The sequence below is a fragment of the Camelina sativa genome, chromosome 19 (genome assembly GCF_000633955.1).
Source record: "Camelina sativa cultivar DH55 chromosome 19, Cs, whole genome shotgun sequence".
NCBI lineage: Eukaryota > Viridiplantae > Streptophyta > Magnoliopsida > Brassicales > Brassicaceae > Camelina > Camelina sativa.
Genome location: NC_025703.1, coordinates 15,438,934 through 15,445,493, shown reverse-complemented (window position 1 = coordinate 15,445,493; position 6,560 = coordinate 15,438,934).

Below are 6,560 nucleotides of genomic sequence, written 5' to 3'. Positions count from 1 at the left end.
AATCCTATATGAAACAAACTAGACTCAATCCTAATATGCAAATGCAACTACATGAACACTCTTTTCTTTTCTTTTTCTTAAAATTTTTCAAATTGTTTTTTTTTTTTTTTTTTGGGTTTTGTAATGCACATAGATGCAATGCAGACTCAAATGAATAAAACTAGCATGCAAAAATTTGAAATAATAAAAATAAGAAAATAAAACACAATGTTAAATACATTCTAGGACCCTCCCCCAAACTTAAATTACACAGTCCCTGTGTAAATAAAAGTTTGAAAAAGAATCCAAGAATCACACAAAATGAATTAAGCTAAATGCAATGTTATATACAAAGATCGGATGAATGTGGTACCTCATGGGTTGGTGAAGAAGGAGGTTGCAACAGCCTCCATACTCGCCAACGTGTATCCTGGGTCGTCTCCGGCTTCAGCAGGTGCCGGTGTTTGCTCGTCAGAGAGCTCAGAAATGCGCACTGACGACTTACTCGGACTAGCATCCGAGGTGTTTATCGAGGGTGGGATCGCGTAGTTTATTGGGTAGGGCATCGGGTAGTACGACGGAAATGGCAGAAAAGGTCTAGAATGATCACCCGTGTATCCACTCGCAGGGTGCATTGTGTATGGAGTCGTGAATGGCATCTGGTAAGGTGGAGGGAAGATCCCTGTGTACTCACCCGATTGGGTGCTCGATGGGTGCATCGAATAGTTCATCGTGTATCCCATCGGGTTGGACGTCGGGTAAGCATCAGAATGGCTTCTCCTTGATGCCTCAGGTCGGGAGATGTTCTCCTCGGCTTGGAGCTCGTATGATGATGCTCTATAAGGTTCTGGAGGTGGCACTCCTCGAGTTCCTCCTAGCGGTCCGCTTCTCCCCATCCAAGTTGGTGCTTGTGCCGAGGTAGGAGCTGAGGCACAACTTGCCTTATCTTGCAACTCCTTGATTTGACCTCCCATTGTCGGGTAAGCATCAGAACTTGTTCATCCTCTTCAGCCAGCCGATCCTCTTGTGAGCTTCCCTCACTCCAACCGGTTGCTTTTGAGAGCATACATACTCCTCAAAATCGAACTCCTCCGAGCTGTCTCCCTGTCTCTGCCCGGTCTCCTCTCTCTTCTCAGCTTCGGACTCCTCCTCTGGGTTGTACAGCTCCTCCAACGGTGGTGCGAAGTCAATGTTGTCGCCCAGCCGAACCTTGGTGCATATGACATTAGGTAGAACCATTTGAGCAGCTCCGGCGGTTGGATGGACAAACTTGAACAGCGTCATGTCATTAGGCCTCTCATGGGCAAAAAATCTTGCCAGCACGAGGTAGTCCGCATCCAGCCATCTTGGTTCATGAACAATTCCCTTTAAGGGCACATCGCATGCCACTAGGATCGGTGTGACTAGTCCCCCAATGGAGATATCTCCGCCTCCTTCTCTTCTTTTCACAGCCCACGATTTCAGGTAGGGGAATTGATCGAGTAACACAAACAACATGCTTGTATCCGCAACATCTCCAACTAGTGGTGTACCATCCCTAGTAGTGTCCAAAACTCCACACAATGCAATATCTAACAGCTGGAGCTCATGGTCGTTCACATTCCCAGTCTCTTTTCTAGCAAAAAGAGTGCATGCAAGGGACTTGTGAAAATACCTCAAGACATGGCTCCTTATTTGAGTGGATTTGGAGCTTGTGGACTTGTAGGGGTTCTTGTCTCCTATTGTCAGCCATAGGGACATCATTTCTTCTTTGCCTACCTCCATACCTTCCCCAATACCAGATTTGAATCTATACAGCTTCTCCATCTCTTTGAAACTGAGTCGGTAGTCCATGTTCCTCACGGAGAAGGTGATGAACCCGATACCCCCATCGGGTAGTAGGGTCGGTTGGTCCTCGAAATAGTGCAGCTTCAAGGTTGATAGTAAGTGGACCGTCTCCTCCTCATATGCTTCAAGGTGGGCTCGCATCAATTGGCCCAGGTGGCACATATCGAACAAGTACTCGACGTCTGTAGCGATGCCCAATTGCTTCATTGTTTCTCGGTGAGGGTAGCGGGTACCAACAAAGCTCATCTTCCGGAAAAACTTGAAGAGTCTTGCCGGAGTATCCACCTCCTTCTGCTTTAGCCTCCGAGAGGCTTGGCGGGCCCTCTCTCTCTGCTCCTCTTCTCTCTCTCGGTCCTCCTCCTCAGCGTGTTGATCCTCTTCCTCAACTGCTCTCTCAACCACCTTCTCAGCCTTCTCCGAAGCTGTTCTCTTCCCCCTTGCAACCGCAGCTCTGCTCCTTGATCGAGAGGTGTGGATCTCACCTTGCTCTTCTCCTCCGGCATCAGAATCGACCTCCATAGGGTCGGTAAGGGTCTTTTCGGACGTAGACAGGTCCCTACGTCGAGGAGAACGGTGGACAGCACTCGCCATTGTACTCGGTGAGCGAACTCGGGGGCCTACTCGATCGGTTACTCAAGAATCAGGTCGGGTGGTGGATCGGGTTGTGCATCAGGTTGGGGAGGTAAACGTCCACCCAACGGTTGGGAATGTGGAACATTTCGTCTTCCTTGACTCTCGAACTTCANTAGCGGGTCCTCTCTCTCTGCTCCTCTTCTCTCTCTCGGTCCTCCTCCGTAAGGTGTTGATCCTCTTCCTCAACTGCTCTCTCAACCACCTTCTCAGCCTTCTCCGAAGCTGTTCTCTTCCCCCTTGCAACCGCAGCTCTGCTCCTTGATCGAGAGGTGTGGATCTCACCTTGCTCTTCTCCTCCGGCATCAGAATCGACCTCCATAGGGTCGGTAAGGGTCTTTTCGGACGTAGACAGGTCCCTACGTCGAGGAGAACGGTGGACAGCACTCGCCATTGTACTCGGTGAGCGAACTCGGGGGCCTACTCGATCGGTTACTCAAGAATCAGGTCGGGTGGTGGATCGGGTTGTGCATCAGGTTGGGGAGGTAAACGTCCACCCAACGGTTGGGAATGTGGAACATTTCGTCTTCCTTGACTCTCGAACTTCAACGGCATCACCTCTTGTTGTAGCAGCGGCGGAGGTTGATCTTCTTCCCTTCCTTTGGTAGATTTTAGCGATTGGCTCCATGTTTGATTCCTTGAGAAGAAAAAGGCTAAGTCTCGAGGTTAATAGGGTTAGTCCCAAAGAAATCGAATAAAGCTCGAGTTTGAGAGAGAATATAATAGAAACTTTGGAAAGCAAAAACTCTAGGGTTGAGAGATACTTATCGGTGATGGAAGGGGAGAGAATGTCGAAACCCCTTAAATAGGCTAGGNNNNCTCTCTCTGCTCCTCTTCTCTCTCTCGGTCCTCCTCCTCAGCGTGTTGATCCTCTTCCTCAACTGCTCTCTCAACCACCTTCTCAGCCTTCTCCGAAGCTGTTCTCTTCCCCCTTGCAACCGCAGCTCTGCTCCTTGATCGAGAGGTGTGGATCTCACCTTGCTCTTCTCCTCCGGCATCAGAATCGACCTCCATAGGGTCGGTAAGGGTCTTTTCGGACGTAGACAGGTCCCTACGTCGAGGAGAACGGTGGACAGCACTCGCCATTGTACTCGGTGAGCGAACTCGGGGGCCTACTCGATCGGTTACTCAAGAATCAGGTCGGGTGGTGGATCGGGTTGTGCATCAGGTTGGGGAGGTAAACGTCCACCCAACGGTTGGGAATGTGGAACATTTCGTCTTCCTTGACTCTCGAACTTCAACGGCATCACCTCTTGTTGTAGCAGCGGCGGAGGTTGATCTTCTTCCCTTCCTTTGGTAGATTTTAGCGATTGGCTCCATGTTTGATTCCTTGAGAAGAAAAAGGCTAAGTCTCGAGGTTAATAGGGTTAGTCCCAAAGAAATCGAATAAAGCTCGAGTTTGAGAGAGAATATAATAGAAACTTTGGAAAGCAAAAACTCTAGGGTTGAGAGATACTTATCGGTGATGGAAGGGGAGAGAATGTCGAAACCCCTTAAATAGGCTAGGGTTTGGTTGGTGGGCTTCACTGAGAGTGGGCTTCCTTGTGGGATTCGGACTCCACTCGCCACCCGAGCAGGAACACGATCAGGCGCGTCGGGTACGGTGTCGGGTTGACCCTCGGGTTCCTCAATTTTCCTCTTCTTAATTTTCCATTTTTTATTTTTTTATAAAATTGCAAAAAGAGAAAAAGTAAATAAAGTAAGTAAAACAAATAAGCTAAAATTAAAAGATACCTTTGGGACTTCCTCCCAAATGAGCTTGTTTAAAGTCACTAAGCTTGACTCTTCATGCTCCTCTCCATTGTAGTAGGCTGGTTCAACAGATTTTCCAGGTCTTGTCCAGGTTCTAAGGCAAATGTGGTGTTGACCTCTTCAAGATGTTGCACCTTCCTTTGCTTGGTCTTTGTAAAGAAAGCTTGACCATCAATGGTTGGCCTCTTAATCCCCTTCTTCACCTCAAACTCCATCTTGAAATTCTCACCATGTTCTATTTTATCTTGCCTTGCTTCACCTCGATCACAGCACCAACTGTTGCCAAGAATGGTCTTCCTAGAATCAGCGGATCATCCGGTTCCTTGTCCATATCGAGGATCATGAAGTCGGCAGGCACTTCCAATCTTCCAATCCTGAGAGGCAGGTTCTCCAGGATACCAATCGGATGCCTAGCTGTTCTGTCGGCCAGAACCAAATACAATTTACTTGGTTTAAAATCATGGAATCCTAGCTTGTTGGCAACTGAAAGCGGCATAATGCTAACTGAAGCTCCAAGGTCGCACAAACAGTTCTTGAAGATCCGAAGTCCTATCGAACACGGCAAGGTGAAAGTGCCAGGATCTTCAAGTTTTTCCTCAATTCGCAGCTCAGGATCCAAGCAAACTCCACTTCTCAGAATTTCAAAACCGATCTCCTTGACAGCTTCCTTGACCTCATCCTCCAATCGAGCTGCTTCCTTGGCAGCTTCCTGCTGAAGCTCGTGTGGGAGCAAAAACTTAGGTGGTGGAGCTTTACGCTTAGCCATTCGCTCTACAAGCGCCTCCAGCTGGATGTCAAGTGCAGCATTGAATCTTTCCTCTAACTCCCCTTCTACTAGTGCAGGTGGTTGAGGCTGATCTATCTTTTCAACATCTACTCGATGCATTATTCGATCGACACCATCGTGTAGGTCATCGGGTTCCAGTTCGGGTTGTTCTTCGGTTTGCGATTCTCGAACTAGTGCTCGATCATCAACTCGATCAGTCTCTTCGGGTGAAGACTTGGGTTCATACTCGGATATGTAGTACTTGGCCTTATTTCGCATTGGGTGTTCCACCTCCTCCCCATCTTGATCATCACTGTCCCCAGTGAGGTAGTCCTCATAGTCATCATCAAGGAAGATGGCTTGAGCAGTTGCATAATCCTTGGGGTTTTGAACAACTTTACCTGGGAGTTGGTTGATCTTTGGGGCTGGTTGGTTGTTGTGATGGCCTTCCAGGTATCGAACCTTTGTGTTAAGTGATTCGTACTTGGGATTGAGATCATTGTACCCTGAGTCGATCTTGTTGCTCATCTCTGCGAACCGTTTCGCGATGTCCATAGAAGCGGTAGCCTGATTCTGAATCATTTGCTGAATGAGACCGCGTAACTCAGCTTCTTGTGATTGGTTTGGTGGACCTTGGTGTTGTTGGAATCCAGGTGGTTGGTTGTAGGTTCCTGAATACTGCTGCTTAGGTGCATAACCTTGGTTGTATTGGACAAAAGGCTTCTGTTGGATCTGGTTCCCTTGAACTGCAGATGGGTAAGTTTGATCCTGAGGATTCGCAACATTCGGGTTCCGATAAGACAGATTCGGATTCGGCTTGAAGTTGTTTTACCCTCTATTGTATCCTCCTTGGTTGTTGATGTAGTTAACATCCTCTAGTTGCATAGTCTCCCCATCTTATTGTTGAAACTGCTCTTCCTCTGATATAGCATGAACATGCTTCTGCTGGTTGAGGAGCTGATTGAGCTTGTCATTGAGGGCTTTCATGTCCCTCTTGTACTTGGCATCTTCCTCTCCTGTAGATCGAACAAAGCGATCATATTCCTCATTGTAGTTGCCATCAGATTGAGCCAAGTTCTCAACTAGGTCCCAACCTTCATCAACATTTGTGTTGAGGAAGTTACCATGGCTTGCGGTGTCTAGCAACATCCGTATCTTGGGGACCACGCCTCGGTAAAGTGTGCTCAGCAATGAAGCATTACTGAAGCCGTGATGTGGACATCAAGTAGTGTATCCTTGAAACGTTCCCAAGCTTCACTGAACGTTTCGTTGTTCCTCTGAACAAAGCCGGAAATGTCATTTCGCAGCCTTGCAGTTCTGGAGTTGAAGAAGAATTTGTCCAGGAATGCCTTCTTGCACACTTCCCAAGTGGTGATGGACTCCTTAGGGAGCGATTTCTCCCAGATTCGTGCTTTGTCTCCCAAAGAGAATAGGAAAAGCCGAAGCTTGAATCCATCTTCACTGACTCCATTGATCCTAGTGAGGCTACAGAGCCTATCAAGTTCATCCAGATGATCCAATGGGTCCTCCATTGGCAATCCATGAAACTTATTACTCTGTATCATCTGGATGAGACTACTCTTGATCTCAAAATTATTGTTCTGCA